This window comes from Protopterus annectens, chromosome 15.part0 (genome assembly GCF_019279795.1).
Source record: "Protopterus annectens isolate FY-2018-M chromosome 15.part0, PAN1.0, whole genome shotgun sequence".
In the NCBI taxonomy this organism is placed as follows: Eukaryota; Metazoa; Chordata; order Ceratodontiformes; family Protopteridae; genus Protopterus; species Protopterus annectens.
The window spans coordinates 647,127,681-647,151,781 of NC_056749.1; the positions used below are offsets into that span (position 1 = coordinate 647,127,681).

Here is a 24,101-nt window from a genome sequence, read left to right on the forward strand (position 1 = left end):
TGGGAGAATGGACAGACTGGCTATATGAATCCTATGTAAGCTGCTTCTCTGGACTTAAGTTAGCATCAATAGCTTAATGCAGAAGTGTTACAGGTTAAAATCCCACTCGTCATGTACATGTCTTTTGTTCTGTGTGTTCCTCCTTTTCCAACACAATTCCCTGTGGCTCAAGATACAGAGTCTTTCTATTCTACTCTTTTCCACTCAGAACACACTGGAGTAGCCTTCACATGTTTTTATAGGCTGATTGCAGATGTAATCCTTTCCTGCATGGTCACCTGACTTCTTCAGGGATCAAGCCTTGCAGCTAAGAGTTGGGATCAGGAAGCTTCTGGTTATCTGGATTGGTGCACAACTCATACCATGCACGTCTGCACATAACATCCCTAGTATCAGCCACTCCAGTGCTCCTTTACATGACTGCTGCTGTGGCCAGACTGCAGACCATCATAGGCAGCTGCATTACAGTCTGTAATGCTTACCTGGGGCAGGACTGCAAATCACTAGTCACTTTACAGTATCTATACAGGGATGCCTCCATTGGGCGGCCACGGTGGTGCAGTGGTTAGCATTGTCACCTCACAGCAAGAGGTTCTCCGGTTCGATCCTCAGCTGGGGTGCCTTCTGTGCGGAGTCTGCATGTCCTACCTGTGGTCGCGTGGGTTTCCTCCAGGTGCTCCAGTTTCCTCCCACATCCCAAAGGCATGCTGTAGGTGGATTGGACACTCCAAATTGGCCCTAGGTGTGAGTGTGTGCATGTATGTGCCTTCAGTGGAAAGTTGGGCGCCGGGCTGGCAACTCAACACTGTAAAACTCCACTGCCAATCATGAGCGGACAGGTGATCCGCTGTGGCGACCCCTAATCGGGAAAAGCCGAAAGATGAAGAAGATACAGGGATGCCTCCATGTCAGTCCAGGTTCATTGCTGTCCCCTGAAATTGAGTACATACAATTGGTTGTTTCATCCATGTCTATATCATATTATTGCAGAAGCAAAATGTCAAACACTCAAAACAGCGAAAATACCGAAACTCGAACTCTGTATTGTGGGGGGCTGTGCCCCCTACACCGCCTGCTAAATATATATTCCAACTCTGAGATTGCACTACAGTGAGGAAAGGGCAAGTATCCCAATCTTCACTGTACCACGATCTCAAAAACAGAACTTCGAGTTTTCGGCACTTTCACTCTTTTGACATTTGACATTTTCAGTTTGCGATAACGTAATATAGATCCGTTTCATCCTGTTCATCTAGGCCTATCTTCATGTCAGTCTAGGCTGATTGCTAAACTTACTGGTTATTCCATTCAGCTCCACTAGATCAGCCATTCTGGCAGTCCAGGCTAATTTCCTACAGTGAGCTGTATGAACTGCAGATTGGCATCCTACCTTTACACCAGCAGAACAGCTTAAACTGCTTACTTAAAACAATTTGACTATTTTTTGATTTACAGACCAGTCCAGGGATGTGCAGATTTGATTGCCTTCTGTAATGCTTATTCACTGAATTTATCAATGGATACAGATGTCTGCAGGGATAGCTAGAGAGTAAACAACTCAGCACCCTGCATCTGCTTTCTCTCTTTTCTTGGAGTGTGGACTTATGTGTGAGTGATGTTGCAAGGTGACCCATCAAGGAAGCTCATGTTCCCCCATTCTGTTTTGATCATGTGCGTCAACTTCCTTGTGGCACTGGAACTCTTAAGATAATTGTGTGATCTATCCTTCTATTTGGGAGAAAAATACGTTAAAACAGGTCTTCATGATCCTTGGGAATGACTTGCACTCATATAACTGACTGTAGCTGGCACAGTGATTTTGTCATATTTGTAATCCAGAAACTGAATTTACCACAATTAAATTATTTTCTCTGAGACGTAGTGGATTTGAAGTTAGAATAATTAAATTGAGGGGTTTGGCAGTCTCCCCCTACATGAGAAGTGCAGGGGTGAAACCCTACACGTGAAAATACATTTCTGAGATGGACTTAGTTGGTCTAATGTTGAGGTGACTAATCTGCTGCAGTGAAACAGCTGTCAGTGCATATGTTTTCAATGTGTGTGTGTGTGTGTGTGTGTGTGTGTGTGTGGGGGGGGGGGGGGGGTGTAATCAAGTGTGCCATGTGGTTACCATGCAGTCTACATGCACACCTTAGTAATGGTGATCCAAGGAATGTAGCTCCTGGAATTCTTGTAAAAGTGCAGCCTGTGGTTGTGAGATGGACAGCATTCATAATGGGAGATGAGAAAAAAATGATTTCATATAAGATGTAACACAGACCTCTCTACACCCCAGAAGTCAGTCAGCACATGAAATATAACACAGACCTCTCGGTACCCTAGCAGTCAGTCAGCACATGAAGTATAACACAGACCTCTCTGCATCTCAGCAGCCAGTCAGCATATGAAATGCAACATGCACTTCTCTGTACCCCAGCAGTCAGTCAGCTCATGAAATATAACACAGACCTCTCTGCACCCTAGAAGTCAGTCAGCACATGAAATATAACACAGACCTCTCTGTACCCCAGCAGTCAGTACATGAAGTATAACACAAACCTCTCTGTACCCCAGCAGTCAGTCAGCACAGGAAATATAACACAAACCTCTCTGTACCCCAGCAGTCAGTTAGCACATGAAATATAACACAGACCTCTCTGTACCCCAGCAGTCAGTCAGCACATGAAATATAACACAGACCTCTCTGCATCTCAGCAGCCACTCAGCTTATGAAATGCAACACGCACTTCTCTGTACCCCATTAGTCAGTCAGCTCATGAAATATAACACAGACCTTTCTGTATCCCAGCAGTCAGTCAGCTCATGAAATATAACACAGACCTCTCTGTACCCCAGCAGTCAGTCAGCATATGAAATACAACACACACCTCTCTGTAACCCAGTAGTCAGTCAGCAGATGAAATACAACACACACCTCTCTGTACCCCTGCAGTCAGTCAGCATATTAAAGACAACACACACCTCTCTGTCCCCCAGCAGTCAGTCAGCACATGAAATACAGCACAGACATCTCTGTCCCCCAGCAGTCAGTCAGCACATGAAATACAGCACAGACCTCTCTGCACCCCAGCAGTCCACACATGAAATATAACACAGACCTCTGTGTACCGCAGCAGTCAGTCAGCATATTTATTTATTTATTTATTTACATTTGTTGACTGGGAATGTCCGAATGGACGCAGGTCCATTTTCAGCGGAGGCCCGGGGAGAAAAGCTCCACAAATTAAAATATTACAGACATAGTTACAGATGAAGAATCCTAGCAATTAAAATATTACAAGCATAGTTACAGATGAAGAATATAGTACACTCACTAGATAACTAGCATCTGTTCCATCCACGAAGTCATAGCAGATATTAACAATTGTTACAGTAAGAAGTTACTGCCATATAATAAGTAGATAGGCATGGAAGTATCAGAGCTTGCTGTAATCAAAGGTAGTTTGTGGGGTGTAAGAGAGGTAGAGGGTAGATGGAGTGGGAGAAGTTAGAGGGGAGAGTTACAAGGGCATAGCCAGCATGTTTTTAGGTGCACTTTAAGTAAAGCTTTGAAGTGGGTGCATGATGGTACAGAGGTTATTGTGGGGGGGGAGGTGTTCCATAATTTGGCTATAGCGCTGGAGAATAGTGCTTCTCCAGCAGTGTTACTGGCTCTAGTAACCTGTAATTGATTTTTGTTGCTGGATTGTAGTGGTCTGTTGGTGAGATACGGTTGGACTAGATTCTGGAAAGATGGGACCTTTAGAGGATGATTTACTAGTTTGTGGGTGAGTGTGAGTTGATACCATTGAAGGAGGTGAGGGAGTTTTAGCCAGCCTAATTCAGTAAGTGAGAGACAGTGGTGACTGCGGTAGGATGCCCCGGTGGCGAATTTGGCTATTTTGTTGTAGCAGGTCTCGAGTTTATTTAGATCGCATTGCCTTAGGTTGGTATATATTGGTGAGGCATAAAGTAGGGTGCAGATAAGGTGCGAATTTGCAACTGAAATCCTAGCTGCTTTGGTGAGGGGTTGCTTATTTCTGTATAAGGCTCCTAGTTTTTTGTGGACTTTTTTATGGTCCTGGATATGTGAAAGTCAAATTTGAGATTGTTGTCTATTTCAACTCCTAGCAATTTGGTGTGATCTGTTGGGTGGGTAGTGGTGTTGTCTTTTGCTGTGATGTTAAAGTGAGAGTTGTTTTGAGTATGCTTGGAGGGTTCGAAGATGAGGTGTTTAGTTTTGTTTGGGTTGAGTATTAACTGGGCATCGGATTGCAAAGTTTCAACAGAGGAAAAGGCATCCTTTGTGACCTTTTGCAGTTCGAGTAGGGACTGGGCTGAGCAGATGATGGTTGAGTCATCTACATATTATATGAGTGTGCCATGTTTGGTGGTAGAAGCTAGATTATTGGTGAAAATAGGGAAGAGTAGGGGTCCAAGGATGGATCCTTGTTGAACACCAATAGAGACAGGTAGTTGGGGAGATATGTCATTTTGCCATACAACAGATTGCTGGCAGTCAGACAGGTAACTCTGAAACCAGTTGGTGACTGATTGAGAAAAGGATAGGTTATTGAGTACAGATATTAGTTGTTTGTGTGGGACCATGTCAAATGCTTTAGATAGGTCTAGGAAAGTAGCAGAGGAGAGATGGCCATTGTTTTTATGGTGAAGGATAGTGTTAGTAAAAGAGAGTAAGGCAGTGGTGGTGCTATGGTTTGGTCAAAAACCATGTTGAGTATTAGAAAGGAGGTTGTTAGTAAGGAGGTAGTCTGAGATTTGAGAGTGAATGCATCTCTCTAGTATTTTGGAGAGTGGAGATAGAATCACTATGAGGCGATAGTTGGTTAGTTTTGTGGAGGCTTTGCCTTTGTGGAGGGGAATTATGTGTGATATTTTCCATAGTGTAGGGACGTAGCATTCTGACAGAGATCAGTTAATCAAGATTGATACTGGGGAGGCTAGGGCGTCAGCTGCAATTTGTAGGAATTCACTTGGGAGGTTGTCTGCTGCTGGGACAGAGAGACAACATATTTTCTATACTCATAAGCAGACAAAGCATAAGATACTGCTCTTTCTGTGTTGAATATTTTTTTTGTGCCAAAAGTAAATATTTTGGCTGAATGTATGCATTTCTCCATAGGGGCAAAAATGGTAAATCAGTAGAGCAGTACATAGCAACATTAAAGGAATTGATTTGGAGACTCTCAATTGAAACCATTCAAGAATGGCTCATGTAAACAACAACTTTGTCTTGAATAAGGTAAAATTACTTCCAAAGCCTGACTTAACTATGAAAAGCTGTCACCATTGTGACCCAGACTGAATCAGCAATAGAAGAGGCAAAGACATGTAGCCTATACTGCATCAGCAGTCCCCTATCAATTATGTGCAGGGGCCAGGCAGACTGCAGTCATATTATAAGGGCAAGACATATAAACAGAGATGGCATAAACAAAGTCTCAAAAGTGGATCAGTGCAACACACTATAAATTGCACTGGATGTCCTGCAAAAGGTGCACAATGCCATAAATGCGAGAAAATATGGCATTTTATGAAAATATGTCATAGTTCACTCTTGCAAGATGTGCATTAGCTACTTATTCTTGATGTTAACTGTCGTAAATGAATGGCCGGCATAACCATTTTGGACAAAATATGTACTCTTGTCTTTTTAACTCTTACTCTGCTTGATGTTGGTAACGGATCACATTTGTTTCAGTATTACCTGAGTCTATACAGTATACAGTATTTTTCAAAAGTATCATCTCTGCCATGATGGGGACTGCTCAGTTAGTTAAGAGGTCAATCTCTTTTGTGTAGGGTTACCTTCAAGTAAGCATGAAATTAGAATCTGATGGGTTTTATATTGTAAATAAAGTTCTGTTATATTGGAAAAAGATTGTTTTGCTGTTAGTGAAATGTCATACAAGTTCTGCTCCAGTGCAATCAGCATTACATATTTCATAACTTAAAAAAACAAAAGGTGCTTTGAGCACAAAATTAGACTATCCAGATATGAAATACATGTATCAGAAATTACAGCAGTTACTCTATAAGTAAGGTTGTTTCAAAGGAGCTAAGCACATTGGTAGAACAGGATGTCATAAAAGAGAGTCTCTGTAGCTGAATGTGTATCACCAGTTGTGGTAGCAATGAAGAAAACAGGAAACCGGCATTTGCTGAATTGCTAGCAGCAGTTTTTTTTCTGCTCTGGCCTTTCAGAGTACATGCTGACATGTGTTACTTCATGAAGAAAGCAGAGGCCTCAATGCATTCAATACATACGGACCTATTTAATTTCAAGTGTGTGCCATATGGTTTTGTTTCAGTCCCCAGTTGTTTCTAAATAGCCTAGCATTTGCCTATAAACCTATCAGTTTGCAGGCTATTACAAGCCTCACCATATGAAGAAAAAAGACTGGCAAGACACCGCTATGTAAAAACTGTTTTAATATAGATAGTTCCAATAACGTAAGCGCTTTCGGGTTCACCAACCCTTCATCAGACAATGAAACACACAGAAATTTTCTATTTAAAATCAGTTACAACCAATCAGCTGTTAATACATAACCCGCCTTTTTTGTAATGCAGGTTTTAAAGGTATCATCTCATTTAAACCTGGATACCTATGAGAGGTGAGTGTGATAATCCATTTAGATTCTAAAGTCTCAGTGAGTAATTTAATATCCCCTCCTCTAACACCCAACCGTACATTTATAATAGCCTTAAACAGAAAAGTATGTGTGGGATTACTCTCCACATGCCTATACAGGGCATTCTGATCAACCTTATTTCTAATGCATGAAAGATGTTGTAGTATCCTGACCTTTAACATGTTAGTGGTCATGCCTACATAGTAGGCCGAACATTGCTCACACTCTGCTAAATAAACAACATGTGTTGTTCTACAAGTGGCCCTAGCTTTAAAATGAAAGATCTGTCCATTTAATGGATGCACAAAAGTAGGGTCCTTATGTATACTCGTGCAGGCCTTACAATTACCACAAGGTATTGTTCCTGCTTTTGCCATTAAAGGTTTACTACCAGAAATACCCTTCTCTCTACACAACAGATCCTTCAGGTTGGTGTTACGTCTATACCCAAAACAAGGTTTGGGTCCTACCATGTCACATAACCTAGCATCACTCCTTAGAATGTTCCAGTTCCTACTAATTATGGCCTGGATGTCAGTGATGTTGCTACTATATGTAAAATACATTTTAGCTCTATTGGATTTTTTATGTTTATGTGAGGAACGTCCTTCATCCTGGTTTTGTCTCAACCAAGGTTTAAATTTGTTAGTTCTTTCCAATAGACTATAATCAACCTTGGTCTTCACCATACGGTCATCATAACCCCTAGTAGTGAAGCTTGTCTTCAGATTGTCCACTTCTATACCATATTGTTCATCTTCTAAGCACAATCTAGATGTCCTACATAACTGACTCTGTACTATATTAGGAAACATATACCGGGGATGCATACTGTCAAACGACAATAAATGGTTAGTCCAACAATCTTTTCTATATAAATTAGAAGAAAAACCACTCAAATCATGTCTAATCCTAGTGTCCAAAAAGTCTATCTGTTCAGTAGAGTAAGTCATGGTGAATCTAAAGAAAGAGGTGGTAGAATGTAAATACTCAAGAAAATCATGTAACAAATCCACACTCCCCTGCCAAAACATAAAAACATCATCAACAAAACGTGCATAAGCTCCTATGTATTTGGCCCAGTTCGTGTTGTTAATAATGGTCTCACTCTCCCAATAATACAAGACCAAATTGGCATAGGTGTTTGCACAGGGGGTGCCCATGGCTACCCCCTGTGCCTGCCTATATGCCTGTTGTCCACCAATGAACACATTGTTCTCCAATACTAAAGACAATAGGGTACTAATCAAAGACACCTTGTGGTGGTCCTCACCCATGCTTCGCAAAACATGTTCTACGGCCTTAATACCATAACAATTACCTATCACGGTGAAGAGACTCTGTACGTCCAACGTTACCATGATGGTGTTTTCATGTGATTCTTTCAGCTCAAAGGACCTTACCATATGCAAAAAACTTTTTGTGTCCTTCAAAATGTTTTGTATCCTATCAACATAGGGTCTTAAAGTATGCTCTAACCAAATAGAAATATTTTCTGTGACCCACCCCCGACCTGAGACAATAGGTCTAAGGGGTGGGTCAATCAGAGACTTATAGATCTTTGGCAAGGCTTTGAAAACAGGAGTGGTGGCTTTGTTTATCATCAGGAACTTGAATAAATCATCACCTATCGATATGTCAAAATTCAACTTCCTTAAAGCTGCGTGTACACCTTCTACCACCCTGTGAATGGTGGTTGGGTTAATAGGAATATACGTAATATGATCCGACAACAAACCTTTTACTTTGGAATAATAAAACCTATTCTGCTCTCTATTGCCAAAATATTGTAACAAATCACTTTCACAACTATTGATGAATAGGTTCATTGCTGGAGTAAAAGGTGGTATATATGTGCTGGGCTGTTTCAAAACAGTGCACATGCACGTACTGTCAGTGTCATTGTCAATGTTGCTATTAAAAACACATTTTAGTGCCAAATTTCTGCAAAACAACATAATGTCCATGACAATATCATTAAAAGCACTGGCCCTCCCAGGCACAAACGTCAAACCTTTATTTAAAACGCTCAACTCATCCTCATTTAACACATAAGAGGATAAATTAAAAACCATACCAATATGATCATTAATAGTCACTCCTGGATCCTTCTCTTTTTGTTGGGGTCCCTCCCCTCGCTCAAAGATCTCTTCCACGCTCCACATTTCTTTACGGGAGCTGGAAGCCTTTCGAAAAAACGTTGTCGCCCCTGTGCTGTCTTCGGGCGTGCTCCCTGCTCATTCACCCCTATAGGTCCCATGTAATTATTGTTCATAGCTCCCGTGGATGCGACCTGTGCTGCCGAAGATGCTGTATCTTCCAACTCTTCTAATCCAGCCGATAGAGACCTCCCTAATGTCTGCTCTCTATCGTCTGCAGGTTCTAAATGTGAAATGTGCACATTGCAGGTGCTGCGAAGAGCACTTTTGGCTGACATCAAAGAGTGAAACAATACTAATTTCATGAACTTTAATCATACTTTGACTTAGGAATGGTGTCCATTCCTGTCATGGTATTAGAAACCCAAAAGATTTGGAGAAATTAAAGAGGGGTATGAATACTAAGTGAGATTACAAACATTACATTTTTTATTATGCATTATTTTCTTGTTTGCCAAGTTTATTCCTTGCTATGCTTCTGTTGTAGAGTCATTGAGAGAAGTACATTGGAAAATTCTAAGCATTATCTGCTCCGTCACTGCACAACTAGGTTTTGATACAGTAAAGTAATTAAAATAGTGCAAAGCTAAAACTATATGATCCTTCATTACCTACGATAATTACTATCATTGCTTCAGACTATGGGCTTGGTGCCAGTCTTATGCTATGCTATGATGATAACAATGAGAAAACAGTCGCATTTGCATACAGAACACTTACTAAAGTGGAAAGGAATTATTATAAGCCCTTTCATGTATCTTAAGAGGCCATTAACTGCACCCCTTACAAGTAAAGGGTTGTAAGGAGCAAGAATGCACATTGTTAAATGTCAAGTTATGCACCTGAATTTCAGCTGTGCAATTCAGTACAAGTCAGTTTCCTAAAGTTTTGCAGTTGACTACTGATTCCAGTGGCTGTTATCGCTTGATAACTGCATAACTAATGATGATATTGAAGCTGTTGCTTTTATAAAGGCACTCACTGTTATCTCTTCTTACAACCGAGTTCAAAAGTGCCTGCTTTACATGTACATCTCATGAACAATTGTGCTCATGTCTACAGAAAAAAAGGGCCAGCATCAGAAAGAAGTTTGAATACAAATCTTCATGCCTGCTTCAGAATTCAGCATTAACAATCCCTGGCTGTTGGCTGTATAGTTCACAGTTAACAACAATTGCTTGTTTGAGATGCACTGCAGGAAGACCTTGCACAGGTTGCACATGAGAGCTGTAAAGGAATTCCATTGGAAAACTTAGGTCATGAGATCTATACTGGTAGCCTGGGAAGGATTAACAAGATAAAACTGCCACTTGATCTTGTGTAACATACTGCTGCCATGATAAGAAACAGCTGTTGTGAATGCTTCATCTCTGCAGTCAGTAAGTACCCTTCCTGCATTTGGCACTGTGAAAACTGGCAATTGACATACTGATACTTTTTACTGATGTGTGTTTGGACTGTTGTTTTGCCATTACCTTGACAGATTACTATAGTAAATGGCCAGAAGTGGTGTTATTTCATACATTACATCTACTGGAGTAATTACTTTCATTTATATTGATAAGATAATCCAAAAAGACTTATCTCAGACAATGGTCCACACTTTGTATCAGCTAAATTCAGGTCTTTCTTGAGAGAGTTGAATATTTTGCACAAAATGTCATCTTTGTATTATTCTCAGGTTAATGAAGAATTTGAACAATTTATCTGAAGTTTAAAAGGAGCATTGAAAATGGTAATATTAGAAGGGAAGCCCTGGAAAACCATTATATTTTTGTGCATAATTGTAGACGAATTCCTCATGCAACAGCACAGAGATACTTCCAGCTGAAATACTGAATGGTAGACAAATGCACTCTAAACTACACATTGCAGATTGAAAATGGCACAGAAAGGGGCTACAGGAAAAGAGCTAAGAAGGTGAGTTTCAGTCCTGGATTACTTGTTAGTGTGAATAAAAAAGTGGGGAAGCAGGAAAGAAAAATACAAGTTCACCTGTCGACTTCAAGCTACTAAACAGGACTGTATACATATAAAATGTTGGATGGGAATAGATGGAATGCTGATCCCTCCCACACCTGTCTTGGAAGAACAAGTGGAACATTCTAATGATGAAAACATATGATTAAAATAAGCCTGCCTGACAAAGCCGTCTGGGCTAAAACCACACTTGTAGGGATCTTGGCCTTAAACTTATCTGCTTAACAGATCATGGCTATAATTTGGCTCCAAGAAAGCAACAAAGTGTAAAGACTTTTTTCATCTTCTCTTTGTTAATGTAAAACTGTATAGCTCACCAGATGACTGTATAGCTCACCAGATGAACTGAAAACACAACTGCAAGTAGTCAAAACTTTTTTAGATGACAAAAATGTCATTTGGTTTTGATAAATGTGCAAAAGCAACCTTTAAAGCTGGGATCACTTCATTGGCTCTGCTTGACAGAGGATCAGTTAATTAATCAATGGGGCGGCGAAACCCAACACACTCTGGCTAGGCTTATAAATGCCTCGGGCAGATAGCCTAGTACCTACCTATGAACCTATGAATCTATGCATATCTTGATGCATTGAATTCAATTTCACCTTAAATTACAGTATGGGATGCTTAATGTACTTAGGTCTGTACCTCAGATGCCAGTAATGTCTTACTCAAAGTTTTCTTTACTAATGAGGAATTATGTTTCTTTGATATAGCACTGATCTCTTTTATGATGTAAGTTCATGCATACATAGATGCGCATGCAGTCTGTGAGTGTAAGCAGGAAGAATATAGCATTAAAAGAGAGTATCTGGTTATTGTTTTCTGTTTGTTTAGAACGTAAGTGCAAATATGCAACAGTAGCCAGTGATACCCTGACAGTTACCAACTAAAGAATATATTTACCTCTGCTAAGGATGCCAAAGTACTTCAGTACATTTTGAATGTAGTCAGTATCTGGTGCAATAGCAGGCCAACTGTGAGTTGGTAGATAAATTGTCAAATTTTAGAAAGAATATATATAATTATAAAACTGATGGAGAGACGTTAAAGGAAGATAATGAAGCAAAAGACTATACACTGCACTGATCTATACAATGCAGTCAAATAAGGCTCACTTTGTAGTATTATACTCAAGGGTTTGACCAGCAGATCACAGGAAGTGACTGTACCCCAGTGTAGCTCATTGAGCAGGCCTATGATAGCATTCAACAGCCTAAATACAAGACCCGTGACCCAGAACTAGACAGCTGAGAGAAGCTTAATGAACAAAATACAAGGGTGAGAAAACAGGAACTGCTCTGGTAAAGGACGGAAGCTATCACTGTTTTTGGTATCCTACTGATGTCTTAAAGGGGAACTGCTTGACATAAAGAGCTGTGTCCAACTTGATTTTGTTCAAAAGCTTATATCTAGAACATACAATAATCAGTCAGTACACGACCCGGTAACCAACTGGTTAAAATTAAATAATTGAAAAAAAGAATTAATTCATTATGCACTGACTTCCAAAACTTAATAACAAATTACCATGACTAATAGTATTGAAAAATTGATGTTGCTGTTTTTTTCAGTTTTATACTACTTGGGATGGGATTGAGTCTTTCAGGCCAATTTCCAAATTTGATTTGAAAGCACTGCACCTGTAGGCACACTTGAGAAGCCAGGTTTAGCTTCAGTTTCTAATATTTTCCTGCATGTAAACTAAAAGCAGTCGCATACTTGGTACTATTATGTTTTTTACATTCTGTAATACATTTTACATGCTGCACGATTTGCAGCAACCACAGTTTTAAACTGCACACCATTCTCTAAAGCATTATTAAAATCCATGTGACTGGGCATGTGTTTCACAGAGTAAGATCTTGTTGAGATGTACTTGGTATACTGGATCCTGCACGGAACCTGTATAATGTAGTTAGCTGCTGCTCATTTTGTTGAATGTGTCCTTGTTGCTTCTTACACGGAGTTTAGACCACATATTAAAGATTGTTAGCTTTCTGTTGTCGCCTCACAGTAAGACGCTGTCCGGTTCGATTCTCAGCTAGAGCATCTTCTGCGTGGAGACATGCGTGGATGGGCGTACCTTCGTTGAAGGTTGTGCGTCAGGGCTGGTATCTCGGCATGTAAAAATCAACTACCAATCATTAGCAGACCGGAGTTCCGCTGTGGCGACCCCTAACCGGGAAAAGCCGAAAGACACAAAGGCTTTCTGTGCAAGGTGAAGCACACCCATCCCTGAAACAGAACTCCTTCTCCACTTTTGGCTACATCTCATTTTATAAATGTAGGGCCCAGTGTACTCAGAGTCATTACCTATTTGCATCAAACACTGCTATGTCCTTATTTCCTTTATGACCTCCCCAGTCAACAAAGACCCAAACCAGCAGAACTACAAAAGGTTTACTTCTCCACCTTCTAATAGTCATTGTCATTTCCTTTAAAAATGTTTGTCTTTAATGACTGTAGGATTTACAGTAATGGCAGCTATTTCCATATTTGCAGCCGAATCCTCTCCCTCAGAAGGACATGATAACATAGTTCACTGTTGTAATATCACTGCATTTATTACCATTACCAATAGGTCTCTCTTCTGTAAGCATTTTGTGTGCCATTTGCCTTCAAATAACTTGCTTGAAAACACAAAGAAATCTCCATTTCTCTGATACCTGATTGTGACAATCAGCTCTCTTCTTTACCTGAGGAACTTGCTGAGTTATTACTACTTGCTCTGCATGCAATCTCTTACAACTTTTTGTGGCATTTTCTTAAGCAGTTGTAGCCTTGTGGCTACATAACACTTAACCACCAGCTGCCATGGCTGTACCATGTTCACATTCAGTTTGTAAGCCATGTCCTAAGATTCTGTTGTACTGCATGTGAAAAACGTAGTCACATAAATAGATCAAACATTTGATTCACTGTTAGTGTTAACCCCTTTCATCTCTCTGTGAATGCCATTGCCAGTTTTTAAAAAGTCAGCATATCTGTGATCTTTTTTTGTTTCCTGTCTCTTCCATTTTTTTTCTGGAAGTTTGAGTTAACTTGAAATATGTATTTAATACAGTTTTCGCACACATTATTTGTAGATTTGCTATCTTATTTTACTAACAGCATCTAAAGCCTTACATGTGAGTAAGAGTCAATAGGTTAATACATCTGATCTATGTGACCATTGGCCTTTGTTGGTTTGGTGTATAGTGCATTTCATATTGGCTTCCTTACTGTTGATTAAGGGTAATGTGGCTGGGTTCTAACTTCCCAGTCACATTTCCTCAATGTTACGACTCCTTAAAGCTTGTACTTTTGAAAGCTGTGCAACATAACAGTTTATTTAAAACTGCTGTACAGTATAATACAAAGCACTGATCTCTCTTATGAGGTAAGCTCATGCAAAGCAACCCATATGGGGGAGTAGGAGGAGGAATGCTTGCCCCCCCTACAAAAACATTACTTTTCATTAGTGGCAATTGCATACCCCTCGATCAGGTGTGATCAAGGAATAGTTGCCAGGTTATTCATGCATTGATCAGTTATGGTGGAAGCTTATTAAAAATGTCCTCACAAAACCATAGAAATCCTCATTTTAACATATCAGTGAAATAGCTAAATTAGTTTGCTATTAATCTCAAAAACATGGGTGCAGTGCTGTGAAGTGCCTTATCAGGCTAGTGGTGTCTTTTTTTCTCTGTCTTCATACCCTCTCATATTCTTTGGATTTTGACCTCCCCTCATATATTCATATTTTCTGTGTCTGTCCATCACCACATATCTCATATTTTTTTCTTTCTCTGTCTACTTTAGTCTCTTCACCTCCTTCTACATCATTTAATCTCAATTTGCATTTTTTGATTATCTTAAAAGTTCTTCTGCTTTAACTCGGCCTCTGCATTAATGGCCTTCCTCTCTCTAGAATCACCTAGGATTACTTCAGACTCAATTATACTCTTACTGTGTGCTCCTGCCGGGGAAAGGGGACTGCTTCACCTTGTACTCCTTTGCCAGCTGTGTCACATATGCCTTCAGAGACATGCTGATCACTTTAACTTGTCTCAGTAAGACCCTCTGTATAACTATCTTCATTTAGACTAAATGGTTGTACACTGTGTTGAACATACTGCCTTAAAGGCTGGATCTGCCTACTCAAGCAATCCTGCCTTACAACATACCTCTCAACCTCTTAGAGCAAGAAATCTGGACAAACTCATAAATAATAGGGGGACAAAGTCCCAAAAATAGGGACAATTTTTAAATATTGCTCTTACAAACTTGAAAAGTTGATAGAATAGCAGGTTTTGCATTAGCATGAATTTTTTGAAGGGTATGAAGTCTGAAAATCAAATGTTTGTCATTATTTTCTGACTTCAATCTTCAAATATTTGCCAGTGATTTGCTAGAAAACAGCAATTTTGTGAAAAATGTACCAAAAATATGCATAAATCTGGACATTCTGCAAAAATCTGTACAGTTGAGAGGTATGCCTTACAGACAGCACAGATCTAGGCTGTTGCAGAAAATAAGTCCTAAAAAAAGAAAATCAATGTTAAATATCCAACTGCTGTCGCTAAAAATAAGTGATATTAATGGTCCCGGTAGTAATTCTATTTGAGTTAAGGACATTTCACTGTTTTTACTTTGATTATATCTAAGGGAAAACAGAACAGGATCAATCTCGTCATGAACAACTCAAAGATGGGTGCAGTGGTGGAAGACTGGTAAAGAGTCTAAGAAATTGTTTGGAAAGGTTCACAAAGTGGGCTGAAATGTGTCAATTGAGGTTCATTGCAGACAAAGTACTACACTTTGACCATGACAACCATGGTTTGACATATTAATTGCTTTGTGGGGATGGAACTGATGGTGGCAGAGTAGAAAGAGATTTGAGGGTGCTGATCACACATAGAATGTACCACTGAGGAACCAGTGAAAGGAGAGTTTCAGCAGCAGCCATAATTCTGAGGTTCATCCTTGAAATTATACTTCAGAAGCAAAGAGGTAATGTCGTTGCTGTATTGGTCCAGTTCATGTCACAGATTGATTGTTCTATACATTCTGGTGACTATCCAAGGACAGAGAGAGACAAACTGCTGGATGGAGTACACAGCATGCCACCAAAGGGTTTGTGGCACAGATGGAAAGGTATATTACTAGAGACTGGAGGAACTGAAATTATTTCTGTTTAGCCGAGAAGAGGTGGTATGCATAATCTTATGTCCTGGAGATGTGAAACGGGCAAAATAGGAAGGCAGAAGGAAGAGAAAGGAGAAGGACAGAGTGAGGAGAAAGGGACACAGGCAGCAGAATGTGAGGACCAACTATTCCTTGAATGTGCCACCACAGTACTAGTACTTCACTGAGAGGGTTGTGGACTGAAAATCCATGGAGGCATTACAGAAGGCATGGGACATGTGGAGGAAGAGTGAGAGAAGGGTAGAGACGGAAGGGAGCTAGAATGCTAATCATCTTTAAAGAACAGACTTTCACAGGTGCATTGTCTCCTCTCAGCAAGCAATGCAAATTACTATTTTTTTACACACAACTAGGGATGAGTGGGTAAAACAAGTTAACCAAGTGCATCAGTATACATCTCTTAACAGGCATGGCAAACCATAGTACTTGCAGTTGAGTATGATTGTGGTGGACAGTGGTTTTACTTCCTCACCACCTATGTCAGAGAAAATTGACTAGTGATCTTGTTAGCAGCAATAAATAAATGGATTTCATGGCCACTGCTCTTGGATCCAAAGGTCATAGTTATTTACTACTTTTTGCTTACAGTGAAAACACTTAAGACTGACTTATTAACAGGATTTACCTTACAGTCTGTTAAAATTCAGAGTGAAAACATTACATAGTTGAAGAAATGCTGTTGCCATATAAGCAGCAACTTCACACACTGTGAAATGTTGACTCCTCCGTGCCCTCAATAACTGGTTAGGGGAGGTAGAAGGTTTTGGGCTCAGACTATAACAATACTCTATATTGCTAAAGAATATTTAATCTCTAATTAGCTAAATGTGTTATTTATCCTAGTGTTTTCTGTAATATTTACTAAGTTTCAGTAGTTAACACCTCAGAGCCAGTTAGCAAAATATTTGTTTAAATGTGTAGCTGAGTAATTTGTGATTTATGTAACTCCTGAGCTGTGGTTGGAATGGGTCCATTATGACCAGTCCACTACTGTGGTAAGCAAATAGTAGTAAGGGAGTAAATGGATGAACGAATACTTAACTGCTTCTGTTAGGAAGGAGTAACTACAGGGCCATTGCTACAATAGACTTCTCTTTCCACTTGTTGCTGTCTCTCTCTTTCTTTGGAGTGACACTGTTTTCTCTTTTCTCTTTCCCTAAGTAACGTTTAAAATCTCTCTCTAAAATAACAAAGCATTTATATCTCTAGGGCTACTGCTCTTCATCAACAGTTCTGAGCATCTTAAATACAGAAATAGATTAGTTATAATGCAGAATCAGTGTATATCAGATAAATGTACATATTTACAAGGCATTATTTCACACAAAATATACATATTTGCAATGCATTATTACACAGAGCTCACTGCACAGTAGTGATCTGATCTATATGCTGCTGAACTGGGTTCAGACATTTCAAATCTTCCAAGAATTAAATAAAACCTATGAAAAACACTGTATCAAAAGAAAATAAAATAAAAAAATAGTGAAAACAGAAACTTAAAAAATCCATAATATACCACTTTTTATGTAACAATTCAGATTTTACCATTATGATGAACAGTCTGTGAGTTGCAGTTTGTAAAACAAATAGCAGGGTAATAGTTTGTTAGAAGTAGAACTGTGCGTGGTAACAAACACAAATAAATCCTAAATGCTCTCAAAAAGCATAACAGAGTAACAGCCTGTTAAAACTGTATGCAGTAAAAATTCTGAGTATAGTAATAATATAAAAAATAGTATATTGTGATAGCATCTAATTTATTTGAAAGGTAAGGCTAACAAATATAAATCTGTACTCTGTGGAGAAAAAGTGCAAATACTGTTGCTGTATTCCAGTACTTTACAGGAATATCTTTGGAGCAGGGAATTTGTATTATTTAGAGACAAAAGCATTTTAAAACTAGAACACACGTTAGACAGTTTGGGGAAAACGTGGAGGAAATAATGGGAAGTATTTTTTATGAAGGTCGCAAACCCTTCCAACAGCCATCCAACAATCTGTGTCTGCTAAATGGATTTAGTAAAGATGAGACTGAAATATGTCTATGTGCAGATGTGCACGGTGAAAGGGAATCCTAAATATTTATCAGGTACAGTAGGCTTCACCGGTAGGACAAGCAATCATGTGGAACAAGTTAAACATTAATTAAGGCCTCTGTCCTCTGTTGTACAACAGTGAGGATAATGTAGTACCTGTCTCAAGTGAGTGGACAGCTATTTCTTCTCCAGTCAGCAAATGTACCCTGATGGCCATTTAAAACATGTGTGCTACTAAAATTATCCCCATATAAAAACCATTTAAAGTAAGCCAGGTAAGATTATACTTATGGGGAAAAAACAAATGGTAAATGGAGGAAACAAAAATTAGAGCACTGACCTGAATCTCTTGAATAACAGGTGTAGCTTTGACTCTAATTAATTCCACACTATTTTCTTTCAGGAAGCTGATCGGCCCAACTGCAGTTTAGTTTCAGTAGTGTGTGTGAAGACTGTTCTGATATATCCTGCTGCAATTAGATAACGCACCTTAGTCAGATTATATAAGTATGCTAGTCGGTAAGGTTATATAGCAAATAAAAATCAAAGAATGGCAAGAAAATGTCACTAGAAATGCTTACCACTGAGTCAGCTGTCAAAGTAATAATTGTATATTAAATTTGTAAACTGGCTCAAAAATATCTATAAACTCAAGCTTTTTAGTAAGCGGGCTGCATGACTTTAGCCTTTGCTCACAACTATGCCTTGTATTTGATATGCTGTCAGAGTACTCTCACCTATCCTTTACAGTTCTGCAAAATTTTAGTAAGGTATGACTTAACTTCTTTTTTTAGTGGGGATTTACTTGCTGCAATCTTTCTCAAAATGCAGAGGAGTGGGATGCAAGGGCTTGTTGCTAGCCTATCAGTTAATGAAAACTGATTCCATTGTATAGTCCCATTAAAAAAAAACAGAAGTCATAGGATACTCATTTAAACTTCATTTCTGTAGCATGTATAAGGCATTAACACATTACATCTCTACAACTAATAGTGAATGGCAAACAATGTTAATCTTTCCTGTCTTTTTTATGACTTTTTCTTGATAAATTGGCTATCTTCTTAGTGAAGTGCCTTTGTATTATATAAACAGAATGATGACCAATGCTCTGTATTTGGTCAAACTGGCTCCCTGTTAAAAGATGCTCAAAAATCAAAAGATCAAGCCAAAATGCTGGAATGTTGAAAGAGCAGACCTGCATAATGAAACTGCTTAGTGTTTCTTTTTGCAGAAACCTGGCTATGTGGCAGTGGGGGTCACAGCATTATCTTTGTATGGGTCCTTTTCACACCATGTGATCTCAGAGTTAGAATATATATGTAGCAGGAGGTTTTGGGTGCAGGGGGCTTGCCCACTGCAAAAACAGGTGTTCAATGTGGTTTTTTAATGTTCACTCTTTTTGGATTTGAGCGTTCTGGCTTTATCTTTTGACTTTCAAGCATGTGGGACTTCAGTCTTTTAACAGAGAACTTGGTTTACCTTATCTTTAAACAGGATTAACATAATGTGTGTATATCTACATGTAATTGTGTGAAAGATGTCTAATATCACCAAGTAACATTTTTGGGGGGTTACTGCATTCTCATTTGGCATAAATGATGAGGACCTACCCATTAACACCCCTATATCTTTAACAACAATCAGATACTTGTACAAATTCAAAGTTAATTGAATATGGATACTACGTACTCAGCCAGCCATAGTGTATAATAACATATTTTCCTAAACTGAAAGCAATATTGTTCTGTATTTTTCTTATATAATGTCATACCTTTAAAGACATGAGTTTCTGCCAGTGTATACTATTAGTAGTGCAACTAACCAGAGATGATTTATTTTTCTGTACTGTTAAATCTGTAGAAGTATATAAACACTAATCATGTTCTACAAACTTACGCTGCCACAAATTGAGCCCAAAATGGATTTACATGGTTAGCAAAGCAGACTAGCTATCACACACATGCCACATAATGAGAGAGCTTGCAATGACTGAGTTGGTATTGAGATTAAAATGATCAATTATACTTTATTTTTCAGATTTCAGCTTGTACGCAGCTGAACATTTTGCAGATGCAATGTTTTCTGAGTATGGAATTTTAACATTTCAGAAGACTTTTGGCTGACCATAAATTAAACCTCAAAACTCTACTTCTATTCACATTGACTTACACCTTCAATAGTTTCAAATCAAATAATCCCTATATATATATATATATATATATATATATATATATATACACACACACACACACACACACACACACACACACACACACACACACACACACACACACACACACACACACACACACAAACTTATTCCATATAGGTATGCAACAGAATTCATTATCTTTTCAAAATAAGTCAATGCCAGTGCATGAGACCAGTACAAGGAAAGCACTCCTCTCTACCCAAAGAGGTGTCTGTATACAGGGTAATATGTATTCCACCAACATAAATGCTGGAGCTGGAAAACCTAAATCATCATTTCTTTTGGCACCATAGGTAGAAACTAATGCTTTCGGAGAAGAAAAGAATGTTACCTTTCTTTATCTACAGGCAAGTAAACTCATCAAAGAAAATATAATCAAGTCAAAATAGCATCAAATAAAAAGAAATAAAAAAACACTTTGTCAAAGGTGATCACACAAAACATACAAAACACTATTCAAACTTAACAGCAGTATTTCTTATGAGAACCAAAACACACTGTAAACCCAATTACCCTTACTCTAAACCTCATCCAGGACCCAAATGTAAAACTCATGCTCAAGCTAAACCTAAATTGTACACTACAACATTTAACCTTAAAACTAACCCTATCCTCAAACCGACATGTATGCATAGCCATAACCTTAACAGTAACCGAAACACTACCTTAGTCTTAACCACAGCCCTGACTCTAGATCTAGATGTGTGATCACAAATTTTCACTGGCAATATGTGGAGAAATTCTACTTAATGGGGAATACTGTTATTCACCCACCAGAACTGGGTGGTGTTGCTTAGATCCCCAATGATTTGCTTGGCCATAAGCTCAGAAAGATCCCATAAGCCCTAAAAGTATTGTCAGAACAAATAGGCAGGAATATATTTTACATTACCAGTTTTGCATCTGTTAGCAGGTAAAAATATGTCAGGTCAACACTTATCTCCTTAATAAATCTATTTGTTCTAGGTTCAAATCAAGCTAAGAATTAAAACAGCTAGCATGCAGCAAGTTGTGTTTGTACAATAACAGACTAAATTACAATATTACTAAATAAATTAATAACAATAAGTAGAAGTTAATTAAAAGTGCTATACAATATTACTAAGGCAAAAAGGTCATTTATATTACTGTGGCATAAGTCATACTCAGAAGGACCGAATAGCCATTTGTAAGTAAAACAAAAAAAGTGAAGAAAAGGTGCTTTTTTTTCATCTAAAACGCCTTTGTTAGCTGAGTCCTTCCAAGATTCTTGGTTCCTTGATGAGCATTGGAAAACAGTTCTAAATTTTGTACACACTCTTTGGGGGAATCCTGAAATCTGAAATACTTCCCTGTACATTGATGCTGGATCCTTTTTAGGCAAAAGTTCTGTTCATTTGCTGGTAGACTATGTTGGATACCTTTCTAGGCAAACTTTCCTTTTCTTCACTGCTAATGGATCTGTCTTTGTGGATTGCCAGGTTCCTGCAATAAGTAGGATGCAATGTCACATTTTTAGTTCCTTTGTCAGAATGTGGCCGAATAGCATTCCTCAGTCGTGTACCTACACCAAGCTCTTGAGTCAGTCATTTACTGCACTGCTCCTTCATTTTTACTGTTTTTGCTGCTGCTGCATCATTCTGCACTTTGCATCATCATTACTTCGGTCTAAAATAGCATAGGCTAGATTCAGACTTGCTGAACCTAAACTGTTTTGTCACTTGAGCACTAAAACCAGTCATTATACATTAAGAGGGGGTCCCTGCACCCTTGTGGCAGAAGGGTGTAGCTCAGGACCCATCTGAGTCGGGGATTGCTGGAATAATGTTCTGTGTGGGGCTTTCCTATTGATTGTGTTAAAACTGTTTAAATTCCCTTGTATTTAAGCCTCATGTTTGAGTTTAGCTGCGAACCATGCAACGGGGGTTAGAGGTGTCCTGTATAGATGCAAACACCTAGATACAACTTTTTCCCTAGAGAACAGTCAGTGGAACCCTCCTAGGCTTCCCTGGCTGCACTGCAGGTAACTCAGCAGAGCACTGAGCAGCATTGCTACACTTTTTAATCCCTAATCCTCAACAGAATAAGCCCCCTTGCTAACCTTAGAGATAAAGCTGATCTAACTTGCCCACCCCCTAACATCAGTTATGGTTTCACTTGCTACAATGGACAGTGAGTTTCCCAACATTTCTCCAATCACCCTGATTGACATGGTTATCCTGAGGCAATGTAGTAATTGCCTCATGTATACTGACAACCATTTACTCCTATAGCAAACAAATACAGTATGTGAGAGATGTAATTATACTATGAAACTAGAATCAATCCTTTCACGTAACAATAAACAAGACATCAAACAGGTTGTCAGCACAGACACCTCTCCTCTCACACAAGATAATGTCACAACACATAAACCCACTTGCATGGAGGTACTCATTAAGAACCTACCAAACCACCAGCGACCACCTAAGTGCAAACAGCTGGCACATACTAGAGCATGACCAAAATCGACTACACATAATACACATACCAGTGTCTCAGCAAATAAGCCTCTAAGGAAGAACACCTCAAAACCAAATGTTCTGGTCATAGGAGATTCCACATTGAAATACACAGATGTCCCCCTCACCAGGCTGGACAAGAAGGTCACAATGCCAGGATCCGTCAAATCACACACCCACTGAAGTCACTCAACAACAATCACTGTTATGACTCTGACATAGTACATGTTGGGGTGAATGACTTGAAAAGTACCTCCCTGGAGTATATGAAGAGAGACATGACTGAACTCTCAGATAGGTATGTTACTAGACCTAAGCAGCATTCTACCTTCACCCAGGATGATGCCACAATATAAACAAAAACTGATTGACTTCAACAATTGGCTTAGCTTTTGGTGTCAGTCATTCCAGGGGGCTCCACAATCTGTTTGCCTGGGAAGACATGGTGGACAGACCATGCTGTTTAGCCAGAGATGGTCTTCATCTGTCTACTCTAGGCTTTCAAGTACTGGCAAAGATGCTTACCTCCCCCATAGGGCCTTTTTTAGGCAATGCCAAAACAACAAAGCTTCTAACATAAAAATAAAATTCACTACAGACAAACTTGATGATATGCTATTTAATGCTAGGAGTCTAAACAGGAAACAGCACTCCCTGGAAACTCTATTCACATTGGAAGATGCTGATGTCGGTGCAGTCACTGAGACTTGGCTCAAGGCCACAGACAGCACCCCAGACTTGCAAGGCCACAATGCATTTCACACATTCAGACTTCAAAATGGATGTGAAAGAACCAAAGGTAGAGGTGTATCCATCTTCATTAAATCCAGATACACCTCAAGACTTTTTAAACAGTACGACTCTCTTGAGCTACTCCAGGGCCAAATAACTATAGGTAAGAACACCCTACCATATCATTGCTAGCTCCAGGTCCCCTACCATGAACCATGAGAAGAACACCACCTACCTCGGCTTGCTTGAGTTACTCACTATACAGCCAAACATCTTGGTCATGGGAGATTTCAACTATCCTATCATGTGGGTGATGTACACAAGGACAAGCTCAATTGCCCTTAGGGTCCTGGAATTTGTTAAAGCAAATGCTCTGGAACAGTTAGTCTGCACCTCCACAAGGAGCTCAAATGTTCTGAATGTAGTACTCACCAATATGGGGGTCACTATACTACTCCCCCTGTGTTTTGCCCTCCCTAGTATGGTCAGACCATAAAATCTGTCTTGTTTGAAATAATGATCATACCTGGCACTTCCACAGGAGCAGCAAAAATGAAAAATGTCTCCAAAACAAACTATAGCCTACTAAGGGATGGTTTGAAACCCCCTGTTAACACAGCCAACAATGAGTCCTATGCAGAGGAGAACACAAA

The 24,101-nt window shown here is 39.2% G+C and overlaps 1 protein-coding gene across 1 annotated transcript in view; it reads right to left on the minus strand.

Annotated features, from left to right (window-relative positions):
• Positions 1-24,101, minus strand: part of LOC122789979 (G-protein coupled receptor 183-like) — a 170,554-nt gene that overhangs the window by 107,156 nt on the left and 39,297 nt on the right. Inside the window, exon 2 of the mRNA XM_044057485.1 lies at positions 18,365-18,494. The gene's annotated coding sequence lies outside the window, so the exon portion shown is untranslated. The remainder of the gene's footprint in view (positions 1-18,364; positions 18,495-24,101) is intronic.